The sequence below is a fragment of the Aethina tumida genome, chromosome 1, assembly GCF_024364675.1.
Source record: "Aethina tumida isolate Nest 87 chromosome 1, icAetTumi1.1, whole genome shotgun sequence".
Classification (NCBI taxonomy): domain Eukaryota; kingdom Metazoa; phylum Arthropoda; class Insecta; order Coleoptera; family Nitidulidae; genus Aethina; species Aethina tumida.
The window spans coordinates 65,013,952-65,038,963 of record NC_065435.1 but is presented as its reverse complement, the minus strand read 5'-3'; positions in this window follow the sequence as shown (position 1 = coordinate 65,038,963).

The following is a 25,012-nucleotide window of genomic DNA, read 5'->3' as shown; positions in this document are numbered from 1 at the left end:
ATTATTACGCGCGCTAGGGCGTAAAATAAATTAGCTTGTTTTTTTCAATTGAACAATCACTAAATGATCGAAACCAATCTTAGTCTATAGAGACTGTAAACAGAGATTTTAGTTACGATAATAGAATATTTCAAAAGTATGAAATTAATTATGAAATACAAACAAATATCATGCAAATAGTATCACATATTTCAAATTAGACCATACGAGGGTCCAAATATTTAATCATTCAGAAGTCTTGATAAGATATATAACGTTCAATATCAAAACTTTAACAGGCTGAGTGTATTTTAGATAATATAATGCTTATATTGAAATGGATGAAGTTTTACTTGAATAATTTTAATGACGTAAGGGAGTTCTAATAATACAACTTAATCTTAATAGCAAAATGAGCTAAAGGTCACAGACAAATGATCTAAATGAATAAATACATCTTTGACTTTGACTCGCCCACACGCTTTTGAGATGAGTGTGCCTACTACTTGGAAATAACTTCTGACAAGACTTTTGCCTAAATAACCGTTAGTTTCTTTGAAGTTATAACTTAGCAAAGTATACTTTTTGATTCAAATGTTCAAACGAGCATTATATGTATTAAATTTTTATTTAGATGTCTTTTGTTGAAAAAAGTGCTCACTTATTTTCAGTTGTATGAATGACTTAAACCTTCGCCGTTAGAAGAGATAAAATAATTATTTAATGAATAAATTGTTTTAAATATGATAATACTTGAATGAGCAAAATCATTAATTTATTTTTTTCTGTAAATAAATTAATTAATAAATAGCGTTCTGATAAATAAATCTTAAAGGCAGTTTTATCCAGTGATCTATCTTCCGTGTTCCGAATTTAATATTGTTAAGTAGGTAATTACTTGACAGAAATTGCAAATTGCCAGCAGGCACCGATAAGTTATCTTTATCCGTGGCGAAATACACTGCCATAGCCAAGGAACACCACAGTCTGCAAGTAAACGCTTTTAAGGAAGAATAAATATTAAGTGGATTTTACTAATAATCCTATTAAACGATTAAGTGAAGCCGTCCATTTATTATTGTTACTGAGAACCATGGAAGATCGGTGTAGAAAACAATCGAGTTATTAGAACTTAGATACTTTCATGAAACGAGAGTAAGATTTTAAAGATTTTAAGAGGGTTTCATTTTAATTAAGATTGCTTAAATTAAAAATTAAATTATAATAATTACATTATCGTACTCAATTCTGTGGCTAACAAGAGATAACCAGGAATATGTCCACGAAAATATCTGTGTTAAAACGACATAAAATAATAATTTCTTCCAGTAATTAACAATCAGTATAAAATATTTTAGTCATTTATTTAAAATACCCTAATACTTCCATAATTATATTACTCTATCAGTGGTTTTGATTTTTATAATATGTATCAGCTTACAAATATAACAATAATAATTAGGGAAAAATAATATCACAAAGTCGGTGTGTCTTAGTGTATAGATTGAGTGTAAGATATCACTTTACACATAATTCATTGAGCCTGTAATATTTTCAATACTATTTTTTTAAGCTTTAATATATTATCAGGATAACTTATTCCACAAAATGAGTTAGGATCATCAGCAGTTACCTAAAAGATAAACCCAGATAAATCAAAATGATCATAAAAACGGAAGTACTAGTTATGCCCTTCATATGTGTCACTGAACAATTTTGACTTGCTATCACAAAATCTTACGAAAAGCTATCTCAGCATGTCTGACAGTGATATTTCGGCATGCTGTCGTCAAATGTCTTCCTTATAAGTATCGTATGATTAAATTTATGTAAATCGTGTTAAGCGCAGCTAAATTACCTTAAAATAATGTAAGAGAATCTAAAGTTTAAATTTGTAAACCAGAATTATGCAGGTCTATAGAATTTTAGGAGTTGCATAGTGTAATACAATAGTGACCCAATTATCCATACTATATACCGATTGTTAAAATCTTACTAGATGGATCTGCTGAGAGTGTGCAAAGATGTATGAGCCACAGAGGGTACATTTATGGTGCAACGCGGTAGGTTGCGGTAGTAAGAGTATATTCCTCACGCTCATACATCTTCTCAGGCTCTCATCAAATTCACCTAGTAAAACTTTAACAACCCGTGTATGGTTTGAACTGAATAAATCATTCAATCCTATTTATTATTCTATTTTATTTTCTCTGACTGCGACCTTGTTTTCTAACGAAAAGGGAAAGGTGTAAAAATGAGGTAAAACACGTTTATGTTAATTAAATATTTTTTAATTAATCAGAATAATGCTTTTCAGTTTTCATTTTGCATGTAATACCTATGATAACAATGACAATATGATTATTTTTATGATGAAATTTAAAATATATTTTGCATAAGCTTTAATTCCTCAACGCAGTTGAAAATAGGTGTTTATAGGATAGTTGAAATGACACTGTTAACGGAAGTAGTTCAATTCAGACCAGGAGAGGATAATGGGACAAAACGGGACTCATTTCGGTCAGTGTGACGGCGATCAGACGTTAAGATACGAGCCAATCAAACGGACATCGTCTTAATTTCAAGGGAGCAACTCAGTCCAGTAAAATAACAAGGACCGTTTCCCAAAGAGCGATAACTCATTAATTTTCTCTTTATAATGGCGACGGGAAAATGTTGGCTTTCATGTGCACTTAATAGCTGATAAATTTTGGGGGAGTCAACATTTTGTGGCTTCGTATTGTGTTTTCTGAATTAGAGATTAGCAAGAGAATTGAAATATTCTTGGATTTATTTCTATAAAATAATTAAATATTTAGTTGGTTTAGTTACAATTTCTTGAGAGAAAAATTATTTGATTTTGGTCAATTCTTCAAATGAAATTCTACATGTCTATACAATGAATTTTATATATTCCGAAATGAAAGATGATGAAAAGTGAAAAATCCACTTTGTACAACAAATCTTAAAACAGCAGTTTAAATAAAAATAAAATGTATCTACGTTTTTGTCAAAGAACATAATTATTAATATAATTGGGGAATATAATATAATTCGAGAACTACCAACGGAATAAAAAAATATTAAAATTAAATCTTTGGTTGAAATTTGTAGTACTTGAGACATCACGTTACTCTTGCCATTCAGATATTGGGACATATGGTGACAAAGTGTATATTTTGAAGTAGTTTGAATATGACCGATACAAAATCTTTGTGTGTTTCGTTATTTATATGGTAAGAATAACGGAATTTTCGCAAGTTACTATAATATGAAGATATTCATTCCTTCAATTTCTTTCAATTTTTATTTATTACATGCAACAATTGACAGGAAGTGGCATTTTTCAAATAATATTTTAGATTTCGGATCAGGTTCTTCAATCAACGATAAAAAATATTACATGCTTACAACCATCAGTACTTGCATAGACATTCAACTATTTTCTTTTAATCCTATTCTGATTAATGGAGTAAAAAAGACAATATTCATAAACGGAGAATACAAATAACAAATTAAATTTAAATTAAACACATTATTTATTTATTTAAAATTGTCATATTCCCTTTGCAGCAAATGAGATCAATATTTGGCTAATTGTAGGATTAAACAAGAACAAATCTCTTTTTCATGTCCACGATTATTAAACTAGTAAATATAATTTATCGATTATTAACCTATACTTGACCAGTACAATACAGAAAAGTCGGGGGCGATGGGCAAGAATGACGTCAGCCGCAGCGGCGTCGCCGGATCGAAGAGCCGCATTAAAATTTTAAAAATGTGTCTCCTAAAATACTCCACGTTTTTAAATAAACTGAACTTCATTCTGTTTGAGGTAATTTTTCCCATCGGCAGTGAAACAAGTTTTATTTATATGTTCATTTTAAATGAATAATCAATAGCCACCTGAAAGTTATAAATAACGTCAGTCTGCATTTTCAATGATAGCTGAGATTGTTTCGCAATAGATTTATACCCCTACAGAAAAAATACCTACTCTTTTAGCAAAGCACACAACATAAAGGTAAACGGAGTTTTATATTACCGTCTAAAAAAGAAAGTAAATAATGGACCAGCACGCGTACAGACAGATTTTAAATTAAAACGCGAATAAAAGCTCTGAAGTTATTAACTTACCTTGTTCCCTCGAACTGCAAAGTTCATAAAGTGTAAGTCCAGGCTATATATCTCAGATTAAATTACAATTGGGTTTTGCATGTAGCCGTAAAAACTGTCGCTATGTATAAATTATACGGTACGTTGAAACACACAAAGATTTGTTAATAATATAAATTTTAAAGGGTAAATGTCCAATGGTGTACACCCTGACGATATTAAGCAATTATAAAAAAAATTTAATTGTTGTATGTCTGTAAATTGTATACATTTTGCTGTAAATGTATAAATCTCTTCAAAAATTCATTCAAATCGTTAAAATAAAATTAGAGCAAATACTAAGATTGTTTTCTTTACGTACAGTATTCTTTTCTACAAACACTTTTTAACGTAATATAAGATACTTATTATATCAACAAAATATATCTCCTTAAAATTCTGAGATTATATAAGGGTAATCTCAAAAGTATTCAACTTGAGAAATTACTTCAGTAGAAAGTATCAATCTTCAAAAGCTTAAATCTCAAGTTTCAAGACGCTACATTAATTGGTATTTATGTGACAGCCGTCAACACTGAACCTTCTGGGTGAATTTTGTAATCATGGAAAACCTCGGTCATCGTTATGACGTTATGTGATTCAATACTTTCGTTTGAAAGGTCTCAGTTCAACCAATTTCGAAAACAAGTTATATTCTAGACTGGGGGAGTCTGCTTCTTCGTTTACAACAGTAAAAAATTGAGTGGCAGAGTTTAAATTTGACCTTATGCGCAGCAAAGATGATCAACGCAGTGGAAGACCAAAGATGTCCATGCCACAAGTATTCTGCATGATCATAAAATGAGTAATTGAATAGAAACAGTTGACGTTTCAAAAGATACTATACTATTACATATTGACCGAAAATTTGGAAAAAAATCTGTGAACGAGATTATGCGTTTGCTCACAGCTGAACAAACGAACCAACGTGAAGTATTTGACCATATTTCGCCACATCAAAGTCGAAATTTTGCTTCTACTCATAATACTGTATTAAATATGGGTCCCCAATTTCACACCGAGACGAAACAACAGTTAAAACAATGCTGGAGAAATAGTATCAATTTTTTGAGATGCACATATGTTATTTATTATTGATAATCATAAAAATAGAAAAATCATCTGAAATTAATATTATGCTAACTTATTGCAATGTTTGGTTTGATGAAATTATGAATGGCTTCATTTGGAAAGAAAATTATTATTACAATAGAACATATCCGTCTTTGCAATGACCAAAATCGGCAAATTAAAATTCGAATTGCTTTCTCATGCCGGACTACTTTCCATTTCCCAACTTCAAAAAATGATTCCATAATAACTTGTGAACTTGTGGACAATAAGGAAGTGAAGTTTGCGGCTGACATCTACTTTGAAAAGTTCGACATTTTACACTATAAACAATAGCGAAGCTATTGAACAGGCTGGTAAAAGTATATCGAAAGATGTAGAGAAATATTGAATTTTTTCAATTTTATATTTCTTTGTTAGATCAGATACTCTTGGAGCTGCCCTCGTATATGCATGCAACTTTATATTTCAAATGAAACAGTTGTTCGAAAATACCAATATTAAAAAAAAAAAAAAATAAGGTCAGGGCTCTTGCTTCAGTTTTTCTTTATCTGGTCTAGATGTACACCAACAGTAACAGCCATAATCAACCAATGTAACGCACCCCGTATAATATCTATGTACTTACTTGGTAATTTATTATTTCATATAAATGTTTAAAGTCGACATAACTTATCTTAATTGAAGTGGTGGAAATAAACCACTGCCTGAATTTTCTGTCCACAGTGCGTCCACAATGCGTTATTGCTATAATAATTTACCCATGGTGGGTTTAGGGATTTTTTCTTAGACATGTGGAGATTAAAATAAATTAACCAGAACACGTTACATTTATTTTATCTGAGTCCTGTGCGCACCGAAACACTTTGAAAGCCAAATTTCCCTTTAAATTTTTATAACCATAATTATGCTAGAAGATTTTAATGATTAATGATTTATAGTGTTCTTAAAATGATAATTATATTCAAAACGTGGTTCAACTAAAACAATTAATGACATGAAGTATTTATTCAAACGTGACACAGAAATCGTATAACGTAATTATATAAACACGAAAAGAAACTTAGTTTTTCATAAAACAAGGGGAAATGGAGAAAAGAAATGTTGCATAAAGCAAAAAACAAAATCGTGCAGCATTTCGCGTTAGGGGCAACATAATTCACGCAACGCGTTCTGGTTAATTTGTTTTAATCACCAGTAGGAGAAAAGGTCTCCAAACGCATCGCATTTAATATTATCATAACCATAACGCGTTGTGGGCGGAAAACCGGAGCACTGGCCGATTGCAGCTGTTACGATTAACATATATATTCATTCACCATATTATTTTCCCTAAAATTTCGATTAAGCAGATAACTGTATTGAACAAACATCCCACCAATTACTGCAACTCTACGTGCACATGTTTCCTATTTTTTTTCTGAACATAAAATAACCAATAATTATCAATATAACTGATTCAGTATTAATCGAAGCTACGAACCTACAACACTACATTTCGTGACTGAATTTTTTTCAACGACATGAAAACAGAAATGCAATATCGAAATTGTGACGACCTTTCAAAATATCGAATAACTCGTGCAATAAAGTTAGCGGAAATTCGATTCGGAGGCGGAAACGCCAAATACCTGAATTAAAAACGGGCTTGTCATGAATACCGAATGTGTTGTTTTATTGGAATCGCTCAAAAATATTCATAACCAGAAGTTTAATAAGTGCTGGTCACCCAACATATTAATTTAATTTAATTTATTATTATTTTATTTTATTTATTTATTTATTATTTTTTTTATAAAATCTATTTATTGTTTGTAAAGAATACTGTGATATTTATATTCACTAATTACAGTTGTATAATGTTATTTTATCTGAAATTAATAATATCCAACACTAATTTTATTAAGTAATTACAGAAGCGTTAATAAAGGTCAATTAAAATGCCAAAATTAACAAAAAAATAAAAAAAAAAATATTTGTTTATTGAAAATGTTAGAATCAGCGGCATGGTAAAACATTCAGTGTTTGACCTTATCAGAAATCGATCATTTCTAACAGAAATTATTGTAGAATAACCCTGGAAGTTGAAACTCAACTGTAAAATAATATTTGCTTATAAGGCACACAGAGAAAATTTTGAGTTGACATTACTGTTATTATTTTTAAATAGATAATAATAATTTTATTATGTATTACATGAATTATAATAAAAATGAATCAAAATATTAAAATTAGAAAAAAAAGAATTATAAATATATTTGTTTACAGAAATATCTGGTTCCCCGTGTTGGTGGTGAGTAGGAGTTAAAGGAATGAGGAGATGCATTCAGTGTTTGTCAACGTCTATTTATACTCAGCTAATTACAATTGTATAATATAATTTTATCCGAAATCGATCATTCCTGACAGAAAATATCGTAAAATAATCCTGGGAGATGAAACTCAACTGTACAATAATATTTGTTTGTAAGGTATACAGGAAAAAAATTGAATTGGTATTACTATTTTTATTATTGATATATTGATGATAATATGAAAATTAGAAAAAATCGAAAGTTAGAAATATATTTCTTTATAGAAAATATTAGAATCAGTGAAATATCTGGTTCCTTATGTGGCTGGTGTGAATAGGAATTAGAGGAATGAGGATAGGCATTCAGTGTTTGAAAACGAATTTTATGCGAAATCGATAATTTCTGACAGAAATTATTGTAAAATAATCCTGGAAGTTGAAACTCGACTGTAAAATAATATTTGTTTGTAAGGAATTCACAGAAAATTTTGAGTTAGTATTATTATTATTATGTTGATAATACTATTAGGAATTTACAGAAGTGATAATAATTTGTCTATAGAATCAACCAAATATCTTACTCCCTGTATGGGTGGTGTGAATAGGAATTAGAGTAATGAGGAAACACTGTAAATGATGGGATACAAATGTAATTACCATATATTCTGATTAGAATTGTGTGATCAGAAATCAATAATTACTAATAAAAATCAAATAATTCTGGGAGTTGTAATTCGTCTGCAAAATAAAGTTAGTTTGTATAGAATACAGAGAAATTTTTGAAATGCTATTATTATTATTACAATAAGAAAAAATCAAAAATTAAAAGTTTGTTTATTGAAAATGTCAGAATCAGAAACATAGCTGGTTCCCTATGAATAAGGAATTAGAGGAATGAAGACAGGCATGATTAATTTTTTAGCACATTTCAAATATTTAATAATATATTTATCGGAAATCAATTGTTTGGAATTGAAACTCAACTGTAAAATAATTTACATTTACTCAGTGAAGATTTACCATTCACCCATACCTTACATTATGTTATATAAAGTTAAGTATAGTAAATATCGTTAAAAAATTGTAAAATGTAAAAATATTACTTTATATATGTACTCACATCAAGTGGAAACTAGTTAAAGACAAGAATTAAGCGATTCTGTATCCCGAAAAATAAATAAATTTCGATAAAAACTACAAAATTAAACATAATAATTTATAATCTAAAAATCTTAAATTATCTACCAATGAATTTACAATAGATTTAAATTATTATAATCATTTAAACAAAATCGCGTTAACAATAATGCCGGGTGGTAAATGCATCACACCAAATCAGATTTCCTGCCACCCTCATAGACATAATAGTGGATGACATCAAAGAAGACATAATATCAAATTAGCAGCAATATTGTAATTATTCGTTCAAGAAGAAGTCGAATTTAATATGATCCATGGAACCGAGCATTGATCATTAATGTTTCCGATGTGTTTTTTATTAAAGCTTTTCCAGTTCATTACCTCCTTGTCGTCACTCCCCCGTTTATCATCCACTTCGGCTGGAAGCAGGGAGGAAATATTAGAGGGTAAGCAGGACTTGAGGGCACTTGCGCTGCAACGAACAAAAATCATTTTTGATAAACATCAAAACAGGCAAGATTAGTGCCACTGAAACTAATCGAGGATAGCGCCGTTTTAAATAATAAGTTTCTGGATCGGTAGACCATAAAATTGCCAATATTGGTGTTCCCCACCCTGAATTTTAGACGGGATCTGACAATTTTGGGGACCAAATATTATTGTGTGTCTTAAGATCTTCCAACCATGATTTAAGACTAAGCTTTATGAGCTTATATAGTTTCATTTCATTTCATTTCATTTCATTCTGGTAGGAGGTATTTTGTAAAATAAATATTTTAGTAACAATATTAAGATTATACCTGTCTCATCAAAGTAACTAAATCGTCAGGCATGATTCCATGAAAAAACATGGAATTTTATTGTATTCTTTTTTTGGCTTCCGGTCAAACCGGCGTGACCTTTTTTGAGAGGAAACTGATCCAGGGTTGTCAGATCAATTTAGATACCTATATTAAGGAAGCAATGATGCATGTTGTCACGATCAGTGAATTTGATCTTCCGGTGGTTGGATTCTTATTCTGTGACAAAACGTTCTAAGACCCAACTTGGTCACAGATTGTGTGATTATAAAAATTAAGGAAAATGACTGGTTTCATCAACCATTGGAGGGTGCAAATATAGGGACCGTCTAATTTATAAAACACAGGAAAGTGATAATCGAGATACAAGTCTACAACTTCCTAGCTTTTAGGATACAATTTTTTACTTGAGAATAATTCAACTACCGGAAGACCAAATTCACTGACCATGACGACACTCATCTTTGCTTTCTTAATATATATATAACTGATCCAGACAACTTCGGAACAGTTTCCGTCAATAAATTATATAAAATGACGGGGAGACTGTAAATAAACTTTCAAGATTGTATTATATTCACTACAGTCTCGTATTAATTTTTTTATAATTATTATACACAGTGTGGCCTATTTGAAAGCGGGACACCTGCATAAAATTTGTATTTTTTGTCCAATTTTGACAAAACCTTTTTCAGTTATAAAACATAAAAAAATCATTTTATATTGTATATTTAATTCTACCATGAACTTACTAAAAAGTTTAGTGAAATTAGTATATTATTATCAGTATAATATTCCAATATTGTTGAAAAATAAGATAATTTGTGTCTTTTTTAGAGATTTATTCCATACACTACTTAATTAAAAAAATAATTCGTAAGAAGAATATAATTTTAAATTTTTCCACACAATTATGAATATGCATAATTTTTTTATGAAATTTGGAAAATGCCCATTTTAGGGGTGGTTAGTTAGATTTGGTATATAAAAATTTACTAATATGATTTCTTTCATTTTCATGTAAAATATATTATATATTCTAGTAAATATGTAACATAATGAAATATGTCTATCGTCGCCCAAGTATAATAATAGTCCATGTATATTGTTAATTTATTTCGCATTTCAACAATTTTTGTACTTTGTTTACTGAAAACAAAGGAGTTTTGTTCTATATGGATGATTTTTCTCTTGTGCCATTGTTCTTTGTTTATTATTTTGGTTTAATTCTAAAATATTTTAAATAAAAACCCTCTTGTAATTTCTATAAAGCACAATTTAATCATCAACAAAATGATTTCAATAAAGTATGTTAATATCAGACAAAAGATAAATAAATTCTTTAACATAGACGTACAAAGTCCTCTCTCTCTATACATAAAGCGCTTACAGGCTAAGCTCACAAACGAAGACGCGTGTATTGTCTAACTTAACGAAGAAAACCAATGTAAAGTTTACAGAAAGACTAAATAAGCGTATCGAATATTAACTGTGGGCTTTATATAAACAGGTGTATGTTCGTGTGTATTGTTTTGAAAGGGAAAACGGAAAACTTCCCAAAATAGGATGGGTAGCGCGATACTCGTATCACGATTTATGGGACCATATTTGTATTCAGGGAGCGCGTGTTTGGGGGACGCGAAGGGATGGCAGACACATCCCTTTGATTCATCAGCAGCCATTGTGCAAGAGAAATTGAATACAAACGGGGAATTCAGTCTTCTCTTTTCAGCTGAAGCAACAAGAGATCGTAATTATCGACTCGTAATGGGATTCACTTATCTTTCGTCGCTCTAGCTTGATTAAATTTTCCTTGAAAGTGTTAAATATATAGTTTTGATTTCTGGTTTTGCCCTCTACCCTTCTTGGGTTAGAATGTAACTGAAAGACCACCATAATTAACTTTTGGCACGTGTGTTTCCAAGATATTCTGTGTACCTACATATATATGTGATTTGGATTTACATTGATAAAATTAAGAGCCACTTAGAGTCATACAAATCTAATTTGTATCAAGAGTTCATATCAGTTAACAAAATTTGTCAGTGTGTTAGAAACTCAATACTTGACCCGATTGAATTTGTCTCTCTGCCATTGGCATAAACTGGGAACAGCCTGGACGCATTAATCGATGGGTGGGATGCACTTTAGAAAATTGTCGATAAGACGATGACTTTTTACCAACCCTGGAATGGTTTTGCAGGGACTTGACACGGCGCGTAGTCTACTTTGATCGTATCAATTTACGCGAAATGTACCAGGAAATGAATTGCTGTAGGAAAAACAGGGTAAATTCCTGCGTAACCCCGCTCGGTTCGGGCACAATACGACCGGGAATTCATTACAAAAGCCGTTATTTAAAGAGAAATACGGACGAGATAAAATTTCCGTGATTGCTAATAAGAAAGCTTTATTTAAATTTGAATCGGGGATGAACAGAAAAATGAATTTAATGAGCTGGTATTATTTTGAAATTTTAAGAATACTGCGTAAGAAGATAATAAACTTCGAAAATTCAACAAGTAACGATTTTGTCACAAATACAATTGCAAAGGGTGGATTCATTTCAAATGTCTTAAGAAACTCTGAAAATTAGTTTCAAATTTAATAATAATAAACTGTCAATTCCTGCTTTAAAGAACAAAGAACTTTACGGAATTCAAAGATTGAAACTCCCTGGTATTACTTTTCCTTGTACTTAAATTTTTATTTTTAGTTGAATATTTATATTTAATGCAGTTTTTGGAATATTGAAAATATTTTTTCAATTAGTTAAAAATTTGTAGAATTTAAAATGTACTGCGGACCTTTAAAACGTAATGAAGATTTAACTAATTCATTAGAAATCACTGGAACAATTCATGACTCATCGAACTTCTCCTACCCTCATGACGATCCACCACATCCCCAAAGTCACCGCAAGCTCGCTAGGTAACAACCATTGTTCATCACTAGGGGGCTGTGTGTGAACTCTGGATATTCAGGTGACTGAGAAACACACAATTCGTCTGGACCTGATTACGGGGACGTTAATGACATTTTCCTAATTGCGACAGTGTATGGTGATGTTCCTGTCAGTGCACCGGATTACTAGATAATGACCAGTATATGCCTGAGACGGAAATCGGCGTACTGTGTCCTCGAAAACAAAAGCCTGAGGTGCAGTTGCCAATTCCTTAAAAACGAAGGGGGTCGATTGGGTGTGGCGAAAGGATGATTGGGGGCGCACGTCGTGGTCGATTACAATCGCACGAAGCACCTGTCTTCCGGAACAACACTAAGGAGGGAAATAGTAAGGTAACGACTTATAAGAAAGAAGAAAAGGAGAAACAATTTTAAGAAGAAAAGAAAAATAGAAGGGAGGAACATCTTAGCAAATCGGAATATAATGTGTGATAAGAATAGTTGAAATTATTTCAAATTGCCAATACTGGTGTCCCCGAATTTTAGACGGGCATATGAAAATTTTGGGGACCATTTCAGTAGTATTTTAGTAATATTCCCATTTTTCGATTGATTTGATCTTCTGGTGGTTGGATTCTTATTCTATGACAAAACATTCTAAGAGGCCAACTTGTTCTGGGAGGAAGGTCTTAGCAAATCGGAATCTAATGTGTGATAAGAAGAGTTGTTGTTTAAAGATTCTGGTGAACTGGGCATTCACTATCGAAAAGAGAAATAGTACAATACCATTAGAGGTCGTACAGTATTGAAGTCAATACTGTTTTCGGACAGACACCGACGAAAATCCTGAATTACTTTGTCGTTTCCGATGAAGATACGACTCATAGATCGATTTCATGTCGTTTTAATTTTAGATACACAAACAAAAAGATATAAAAGAAACAGATCTTCGCAACGATCCGGGAGTATATCAACAGTTAGAATGACCAAATAGTCATCACATCACTAGTAGTTCGAACGAACGATCTCGATATGGTTCAAGGGAGGTCAAACAGGAAAGAAAAACCAAACGAAGGAATAGTGGAAAAAAGTAAATCTCACTTACTTAAAATGATAAAAGTAGAAGCTGTGTAATATTTTTTGAAACAGTGGCTTCAAAATTCAAATTTAACTAAGAATCAAGTAATTTATACCTTAGGTAGCATTCACAAGAAAATTGGGCATAAGGGCCAACATACTGTCTTTTGATGTGAACTCGCACTCCAAGTAGAACAACCGGAGAGCCATTGATCCAAGTAGTTATCATAGCACATGAACGCAATTTTATGTTGCCATTACCAATCATACCGTTAGGGCTGGAGAGATAAGCAGTTGTTTGATGGTATTTAAACCCAAGTTTCGTCCTAACTCACGAAATAGGGCACAAGCAAATTGCAAAGCGTGTTATGCATGTCTCATTTAAGACACAAGCTATGGGGACGACGTTGATATCAGTCAGCGGAGCAACAAGCCAGCATGAGAAACGATCCACGGCTGTAAGGCAGTATTTATAATCATTTGACACAGACAAGGGGCCGATAAGGTTAATATGCATGTACACGGAGTGCTGCTGCGGCAACTCCAAATGTCCAAGATAGGCGTGTACATGGCTCAGTAACAATGTAATTGGATGTTCGACTCAAGAAGGATATGGATTTCGGCGTCGTCCTTCTGCGACTGGACAAGGACTCTGACGAAGTAGTTTCTCATGACGTATGAGTAGATAGTATTACGTTTACCATGTGTGACGAAAATGCTGCACGGCTTCGTAGACAGCGAGGAGCTCTCGAGAGTAGGTCGGTCAAACCAACTGGTAGTGATTGTCCTTATCGGTACTGAAATCTTATGAATGGAAGAGTTGCTAAATGTCTCCTTTCAATAATTTTTTTGACGATAATTTGAGTTTTTATTATAGACAAGCTCCAATAGCATGGTTAGAAGTATGGATGAAAATGTCGAGTAGGACGTCAAGATTTCGGTAGTGCAGCAGAATATCAGGCGATGAAGGCATGCTTAAGGTTAGTGTCCAAGGTACAGATTCGAAATCCTGCGATAGTATCATAAAAAAAAGCTTGGTGCTGGGCAGCAGCTGAAATGCATCAACAATTGGGTGTGAAAGCGGGCGGATGCCTTGGTAAGGTTAATTAAGAGGCGAGACATTGGCAAATTTTTTAAAGATGAAATCGATGTTCTTCCGTGATCAGTGAATGTATGTATATGAATCATCAATTTAGATGAAAGAAAAATCCAAATCTTGGAAGACTCCAGGATGAAACTCTGGAATGGCTGTTCTGCATTTCCAAGACAAGGCACACAGAATCCGAAAATGAGATAAATTTAAAAAAGTAGAAAGTTTTTAAGATATTGATAAGTCTAGGTTAACTTCAAAATGAACAACTATCAATTTTTTGTACATAAACCTCAAAAAATATCAAATCTAAAAGCAAAATCTAGTTTATCATTGGCTACTAGACCAAGACGTATTCTTACTGGCCAACCTTAATAATCTATAGTGCTTCTGCAAATGAAACTATATTTTTATTAACACTTTACATGTCTTTGTTAAGAATGTGCATCCAATTTAAAATTATTCTAATTAAATTTCCATTTATTATATTACCTAAAAAATAGAAATGCAGAAAATCATTATAATGTAATTAGGGAATGGATTTTTGTAAAAAATTGTTCAACTTAGTATTTTATTAATATTCTGTATTTTAATTTTGAAAAAGGGTATTTATTATAAAAAAATGACGATTTATAAAATTTTTGTAGCTTACATTATCCGGACATAATCAAAATATAAATATTCTCACCGTTTTTTATAATCGAATATATTCTATTCATGATAAATAATTAAATATGTATGTAAATCATTTATTAAAATTTTAAATGTTTAATAAAACCACTTAATACTACATTTAAATGCTAAAAGTATATTTAATGTTAAAAATTCAATTTCAAAAGGGAGTATATTCACCATATAAATAAGATAAATTTGAAACAGAAAATTAAAATTAGAAATAAATCAAATATTTATTTGCTGTCCGGCCAAATTATATTATAAAATACTTGTTTTTGTTTGTCCACAGATTACCACTAACCAGCTCCCATAAATAGTTTGCAGTCAACACCAGATAAGAATAACTTTAGATTTGGGTGTTGTAAGATATGATGTTTCATTAGTGTTTTTTTCAATTATTTGCTCCATTGGGAACCTGTTCAATATGTCTGCTAGTCAAACACAACACAGTACTTGTAGACAAAATGATGTGTGAGGTGTTTTACTTAACACACGTCTGTCAGTGCATAAGTAATAGGTACACTTTTAGGTACATCAATTTACATTGTCAGTTTCTTAAAAAGCAATTAGGCATTTTGGCTTCGATGGACTGTTTAAAGTAATTTGAAGCTTGTGTAATATTTCCCCGTCCGATATTTACAAATATACTCAGTTTTATTTCTACACCGATAGCTGATGGATTTAAAATGCATTAATTACAAAGTTAAAACCGTTATATTATACACAAAGGACAGGTGTTCTAACCCTTTTTCGTATGATATATTGTAGACATCCTCTTAATTTGCAGCACATGTTTTCCGATAGTTCCAAATTAAAAATAACATCCAATTAAAGTGGCACGGGTAAATGTCGATTTTCGGCCATGCCGGAGACCATCATTTATTATTTGTCATTTTCGCTCATTATTTGAGCGCTATGTCGTGTAAGCGTTAATCCGAGACAAATTAAGCCAGGCCGTTGTATTTTAAAAAACATCAAGTCAAAGTTGTGCGCCCAGATCAACAACAGACCCTGACTTATGGTGTTGTTAATTAATGAAAACGATCCGCCATTGGCGAACTAACCGTAGGTCTCCAATTTAGACGACATATTAAATTATCATTGATGCTCAACGTTCACCCAGTGAACAGTTCATTCCTTTAAGGGAAATGCGCCTTTGGTGATTTCGTTGCTAAGTCACAGTTCCCTTGTTTTGTGCCTAATAGCGCACAAAAAACTTATTTTACACTAGAAAGGAATTGTGTTCACTTCTGCACACTGTAGGAATTACGTTGTCACCCTAGGCCTTGCAACCTAGATCGAATGACGACCGACGCAATATAATACAATTGTGTTAATTGTGTCAGATGTAATTTACTTTGTGTGATCTTATTTTCAGTTTGTGGTAAAATTTATTTCAATAGCATTAAGTAATATGCCACCTAAACCATGAATTTTAAAACATTAATTAATCTAGTTCAAAAAATAATAATTAAAACATTAATGTATTCATAGGTATTCAATGGTTTTTCAGTAAATCAGAGTTTTTTTTAGTATAACTGAGTACTCACGGAAACGAAACGGTTGCCAGTATTAATTACTTAAATTGATCTAACTCTACATAAATCTGAATCTAATGGATGACAGTCTTCAGATGTATTACATAAAAGTGAAATATAAAAAACGAGCTTTGAAATTGGATGTTTTCATTTAAAATTTCCAATCACGAGAGTTGCATTTTACTGGCTTAATAATAATAGTATATATCCAATTACTTCGCCTGGTCGTCTTATTTATTTTTATTTTTTGAAGTACATACAATCCTTCGATTCTATTTTATTCTAGTATTCTATTTTCCTATATGTATGATCAGTAAGTAATTTGCACATTTTTGTTAAAACTATAAAAATTATTATTAAATTATCAATTAGTTTTAATTCTTAACATGAAAATATGAGCATCCTTTAAATCCTTTGACGTCTTATTTCTTTTATTATTCCCTCTGTTGCTAGGGTCTGGATCGATCGGGTCATAGAACCTTTCACACTTTAATTAGGGCTTTAAGAAAGCTCTATTAATACTCACAAATTGTTTTAGAGAGTTGTGGCCAAAATAATAAGAGTATAAAGAATCATTTTATAAAAATAAGTGTTTAAAATAAAATATTTTATCTATTATATTGATCATATAAGACATCTGTATCCAATTAAATTAAATTTTAATTTAGATTTAGGTTTTTTAATGATTTATTGTATTGTAATACGTTAGTAGTTTCAGTCGATTAGAAAAAATTTGAAGAACAAAAAAAAATAAGGGTGTCTTTATCTATGTTGTGATCTCAGTTATTTTCTTCAATTTCTTATACAAATTTCTTACAAATTATTTTTAGGTAACATTATAATTTAATAATTCAAAGGATTAATCGACTGAACCTATCACTACTAGAACCATAAGAATACGTCTAAAAAGAGGAATAAAAAAAGTTTCACATCTAACTAAAAAAGATATACAAAATCGACTGAATTTTGTTAAATCTAATTTCAATGGAAACTATAATCGCAGTTGGAAAATTATCTTGTACAGTGACAACAAAAATAAATATTTTTGGATCTAATGAGAGGATTTAACACTAAAAAGGCAATATGAATTGTGAAGCATGCAAAGAGAGTTTGGTATTCTATACCAGTCGAGGAGTGTCACAAAATTAATAGACTGTATGACAAATAGTTGTGTAGCCGTCATAGGAATATTATTTTCCACACTTTAGATATAAAACAAACGTTTACTTTTATTTTATTTTCCAAACTAATTTGCATAAGAAATATGATATCTGTAATAGCCTTCTTACAAATGTCTGTTAATTTTTTACGTTTTCCCATTCAATATAATACAATAACAAAATTTAAAATATAATGTTTAATTCAGTACTTATTAGATATTAAAAAGGATATAAAAGATTTAATGCAAATTTTTAGTCAGCACTCCGGAGAAGAATGAAACAATTATTAATATGAAACATCAAAGTTTAATTATTGCTGGCATCGATACAAACATAATATGCACCAGAAAATTAGTTTACAACTTTATTAGCAAAAAAACAACACGCTGAATTGAAAATGCAATAAAAAATACCCTAACAAACAAGTGGAAGAATCAATAAAAGAAATCCTTTCTTGTCTCATGGGGAATTGAAAAATGAATTAACAGAGTCATGCAATGTGTCAGACGCCAACTGAATGAACAAAACTTATAACGATGTATTTTAGTAAAGAAACAATTAATATTAATATTATTAATTATAATATCATTTTATATATATATATATATATATATATATATATATATATATATATATATATTATATATCTAATTTCTCACAAAAAACAATACCTGTACAAAAAATGTCCACGTTTGCAATCGAGCAGTTTCTTTCAATAATTAAAAAAGAATCAGTCGACGTTGTTACCTAGACGCTGCGAGTGCTGTTAATCATGTTTTATTAGATGTGCGGTAAAACGAGCCAACAAACGATCGGATGAGACGGACGAGTCAGTCTTGAAAATAATTAGAAAAGAATGAAATGAACAGTAAACAGTTTTTACGAGCTCACTTTGACAGCGATTCCATTTATCTAAATTAAAGGCGTCACGACGGAGAGGCAAAGCAAAAGACAAGAAACGACAATCTCGTTCACAGACATTTTACTCAAAGAGTGTATGACTCGGGGAAAAATAAACAAAAATAATTGTTTACAATGTTTTATTTGTGATCAGAGAATAAATAACAGTTACTTATGGGATATGTTCCAAAATTATCCAAATTAATTATAATACGGTATTCTACGTCTAAAAATAGAACAATACCCTCCCAAAACGTTCACTAATGGAGGTACACCCCGCAAAGGAGTAATTTAATGTAAACATAGTCGCTTAACTTGTGTATTAGTTGGTCGCTTAACTTTTGTATAATCTTCCATTGTCTAGAATGTTAAATTTAGATGGCAAAAAGAAAATCTTAAGCAATTTAATAACAAACAGAAGATGTAGACTGTCAACTAGCTGAAAAAATTAACGTTAATTCAAACATCTTTTAAATCTCTTGATAATACAACCAACTTAAAGAAAAGAAGGTAAAAAATTCAATTCCATCCGAAGTCGGTAACATAGTTTGAATTGTAAAAAATGTAAAACGGCTGTAAAATTGATATAATATTCAGCAGAATATTTAAAATCTGAAATTAAATTTGCACCATTAAAAAAAAAAAGAAATAATTAATATTCTTAATTTTGATTTGCTATCAATTTTACTATAATTCAAAATAATATTTTTAATCTAATTTAATAGACAGAGAAGTGATTTACAAACAGATTTACTATTAAATGGAAAAGAAAACCATTGTTTTCATTGTTCGATTCATCCTTAACCAATACATCAATGTATCTCATTACGTCGGAACAAATATATGAATACAAAAACTTCATCAATACTTCATGTGTATCCATAAACAAATCAAATCAAATTGTACAGGATGTCTCAAAATTGCTGAGACACAGACCTACCTACAAATTGTGGAGATCAAAATAAATCGATTGGACCTAATTTATCACAGATACCCAAAAGAAGCTAAAAGGATTAATATAACTGCCATCTAAAAGTATTTTTTTTTTAATTTTTTACTCTTAAGTGGTAATATGGTTCTAAGATTTTTTCACTCTTGTAAAAACTTTGTATTTTGCATAGTTTTGTAGGAAAACAAATATTTCTCAATCACCGATAATTGAATATGCGGAGGTCAGTCCGACGTAAAAAAGTGCTGCCTTCTTAAAACGTTGTCGTTTTCTCGTAGTTAGTTTACAGCATTTTGCAATATCTTCCATTATTAACTTGAACCTTGTGTTTTTAACGCCCTCCAGATGAAAAATTTACGAGAATTTATTAGAAACTTGTATTAAGAATATCGGTTACCAGTGCTTGAGGAAACGTTTTCCTTTAAAACTAAGCGAAATATGAAGTGGAAAATAAGAGTGAAAAAATCCTAGAACCGCATTACCACTCTTAATAAAATTTTAAAAAACTTATCCGAGAGGGGTGATTTTAATTTTTCTACAATATCTTTTGAGTTTCTTTGATTACTGAAATAAGGTAATTCTCTAAAACGTTATTTTGCTAAATTTTATTAAATTTTTTTCTCACATTTCTGAATAGCGTACAAAAAAGTTATTTTTTAAGTAACTGTGAACTTTTCTACAATAGAATGGTAGATGTTGGTATATACATATATGTAATTAGGGTTTATTCGACTTATTTGAATCTTTACAATACGTGGTAGCTCTGTATCTCAGCAATTTTGGGACACCCTGTATATTATGTGGTTGTAAGTAATTTATAATCAAGGCTATTTTTTGTTATTTTTGTCAGTTTGATATACTATAATTATACACTCGTGAATATTTTTCATCCCTTAAAATTGTTACCCGCCATAAAAAAATTTACCCAACCTATGGAAGAATGACCCGTGCCCCAAACGTGTCAAAGTTTATTAACGGCTGTGGCGCGTGGCGTCATTATTACCTAGTTACAGTGAGTCGCACGGTGTAAAACGTAGAAGGACGATGTTACCTGTGGAACATTGGACATCGACAAATCGACGTGGCTTATTGCAATTTAATATGGTGGGAATAAGATTAAACTGACATTAGGTTCAATAATTATTCGCAGAGACTGATTTTACCTGAAACATGAGTATTCCATAAATAAGACAAAAATATTATAACATTACTCCAAAAATACTACTTTTATGAAAATGAGTACTATTATTGCAACCAAGGTTTTATATTAGACAGCATACAGTCAGTAATTCAAAATAATCATGTGATTTATTGATTCCCATAAAATTAGTGTATTTAATCACCGAAACGAACGAACATATGTCCATTTTAAATATATTAAAAATATATAAACTTAGGTTTAAATGACCTTTTTTCATACAACCATAATATTCATAATATATTGTAAATAAAAGTTTTTTCAATATAAATGGATTTTATAATAATAACGACTATCTAATGCTTTATTCAGAAAAAAGAATTAGGCAATTTTAACACTGCATGTATCCAGATGTAGCTCATAATAAAAAATTAACTTTTGTTCTATATGATTTATCTCACATCGTTGTCTTACCCCATATTTCCTCACATGTCAACAAAACATTTCAACAAAAACAAATGTTTAACACAATTCTATACCACTATTGCACGTATGACAAAAGAAATAGTTTTGGCGAACGTATGTAATTAATTCTAAAGCGAGCTGATATAGTCGTAATTTCCGGAATAGAGGATTATAATAATTATTCCTCAATTACACCCGATTGGCATAGCCTCAGATAACACAAATTAATTATCCTGTTTAAACGTTATATCCAGTTGAAATCTATTGATTCTCAACCTCATTCCCAGTATAATCCGCATTAAGTGATTTAGCCGTGTGTGTATGTGTGTGTACAAGTGGAAATACGTGAGTAATTATCATAGTGTGATCCAAAGATGTCATTATATTCTGACAGTGCAATTAAAATAATTCTTCACAACTTAACCTATTAAATTTAATGTCTTAATTGGAGATAGAGGAAATTGCTGTATTTAATGTTTGCTAAACTAATATTTTTCAATTCTGTGTTAAATAATATATTTTTGTACTCCTTCAAAAAGATAAAAGTTAACCCATATATACATTCATCATCAACGAGAATTGAAATTTATATTTTTACGTTTTTAATGTATTTATTTCAAATAACTTTTCACTTTATATGAGGTATTCTCCCACATTACAATATTCGCCAAATATGCAAATGACATTCAAGCAATTTAGACCCCTCACGCCTTCGCACCTAGACCCGAAATTAAATTCAATTCCGAAATTAATTTGTACCGTGATTTCAAAAACAATTTAAACTGTTATAAATCCAATATCTCCAACCCTTTAAATGTAAAGTGTTACTTTTCGTTCGTATAATAAGCCTGCCATTACGATAGATTAAAGATCGTAATTGTTTGTCAGATCACTACCAAGTGGAAACGAAAATGAAATGATTTTAACATGCTTTTCTATTTGTACTCCAAGGCTTAATTTTAATATATTTTCTAAATTATGTTTTCTAGTATATGTATATAATTTATAAAAATATTTCTAAATATTTCAAGATAGCATTTATTAGCCAATAGTACATAGTATTAAAAAGTTTGAAAAGTTAATTTTAATGTAGTATGTTATATATTAAATACTAAATAATACGAATATAAAAATTGTAACAATAATTATGCATAATACTAAATAAATATGAGATATAAATTATTGTGTATGAGGTGTTCCACAATATGTTATACGAAAAATTTTAACCACATACTGACTTACATAAGAAGTCCATTTAAAAAAAAATGTAATAGAGTAACAGGAAACGAGACAAAAAATAATTCAATCCATCTATAAAATCTGTTCGAAATTGTTCACATTGATACAGGGTGTTTCGCAACTTATCCACATACTCACTGTTGCATAAGTAATCGATTTATCATATTTTGAATATGTGGTAAAAATTTTTCGAGTAAGTTGTGAAACACCTTGTATAAATGCGGACGGAATAGATTTAGACACATTTCAAAAAATGTTAATTTTTCGGATAATTGCTCCATTGACAAGGTTTATTGCGCCCAATAAATAACAATCAATAAATTTACTAATCTTTAAGTATGGTCTTCTGTTGGTTCAATAAACGATAATCATATTTCCAACTACCTTTTCAAACCGTAACTGTGACTCATTGATTTCATTATTTACTGCTCTCCATAATGACTTTATCTTATCGTGGGGCAGTAAATATTTACCATCGAACTACGAGTATTAGTTGTGAAAGTTAACAAGTCAAACAATTTTGGAAGGTCAGGCTGTGAATTAGGGACCGATATAAATCATTCCATGAACCCATAATTAAGCAATTAACCATAAGTACAGTTTGGAAAGTGTGGCAGATTACTAAGAAAAATGCCATGGCACGTGATCTATGACCAATAAAATACTTTTCAGGGACATTGTCGGCAAAATTAAGATCAGTTAGCATCGTAAAGTTGAAAATAGTATTTTATATATAAAAAAATGAAATCCATTTTTGGCAATTGCCCATTTAAATTTTAAATTAAACATTGAATCTTTCATCACTTTTCAGTAATATAAATGAGTTACCTAATTATTTTAAAGATTTTCCTCCAGATATAAAGACAATCTAATTGCACGACTAAATCCCCCATCAGAGATTAAAATTGTATTTTTAATTGATATTTGCATTTTATCAAGCTTAAGAAATTTTATTGACACTAGGTTTTTCTTCCCGGCCATAGATTAGATTTTAAACCGTTTTAGTTTTGCTTGTTCTTTTGTTTTCATGTTTCTCCCATTCATTCCGTTCAAGTTTTATTCGACCAAACGTTAAATATTTTATCTTGTCTGTTAGCATACATTTTTAAATGAGTGCAGTTTTTATGAAAATACTTAAGAGTTTTAATCTTTCGTATAGAGTTTTAAGCAGTCTTATCTTTATTGCAATGGGGGCATTATGTGACTGATGTATGTATAAAACACTGAAACGTGGATATACGATTTAGATACTCTTTTAGATTAAGGTACCTTAGTTACATGACATACATACATAATAATTTAATGGATTAATGAAGGAAATTTAATGAAATTAAGTTAAGTTTATTTAAATGCAATAGAATGTAACTTTAAGTATCGTTTCAAATTTTTTATCATATTAAATTTTAAGGTTTAATTATTAAATTATGTTGTCACATACAACTTTTGATCAGTACACTTCAAATGTCATGATTATTTCCGAATTAATTACAGTAAATCTTCAAATAGATGTGTAAATTTATGAATTTTGTCACATAATACTATTAAGAATTCTTTTTCTTGACTGCTTATTTTTTTTAAACAAAACGTTAAACACCCAGTATATATTTACATTTCAAACACAAATAACATTTTTCTTGTCAGTAATAAATATTAATATGCTTAAAATGTTTGTTACAATGTTCAGGCTTCACGTCCATTAACGGTTTAGTAAAAAATTTAAAAAAATGGAATTGCAAAAATTTACATCGAAAACACGGCGATAATTTCTATTAAAAAATATTCTATCTAATAAAATTGTGCCCATGAGTTAGACCACAAACTGACTCTTCTTCTAGAACATAATTGTTTAAGTGGATTTGTTGATATTTGTCTTCTTATCCATGACTTCTGAAGCAAAAATGTTGCTTCTTTAAATCTTATTTTTTATAACTAATTTTATGTAGTTTTGTTATAGTACTAATATTTAAAATAGTAAATTTAAAGTGGCTTCGTTTATCACATATATTGGTGGAACTTCTAAAATGAACACACTATAAAAATTCTTGTGAATTCGTTTGACAGATTGTTTAACACTTTACACTTCAAGGAACTTTACAATCCCCTAATTAAGAACCACCCCTCGCTAAACATATGCCAGTACGATTACACATGACGTCTACTTAAGCATTCATAGAAATCTGTGTTGCATGCAGACTCGACGTGTTGATGTTTTAATTTCCAGTAGGTATGGGTTTATCAAGGGTCAGCGAAGTGGTCTGCAGATGCAGGTAGACAGAAATAGAGGCGGTATTATGATTTCATTAAGGGTTGAGACAGCTGGCGATCGGGCGGCAGGTCGGATGCATCCTGTGGTCCGTAGATCTTGGACACGACGCGATGTTAAAACAATTTTTTTGACCTGTCAATTTGTTACCACAGTTTTTGTAATAGTTTCTT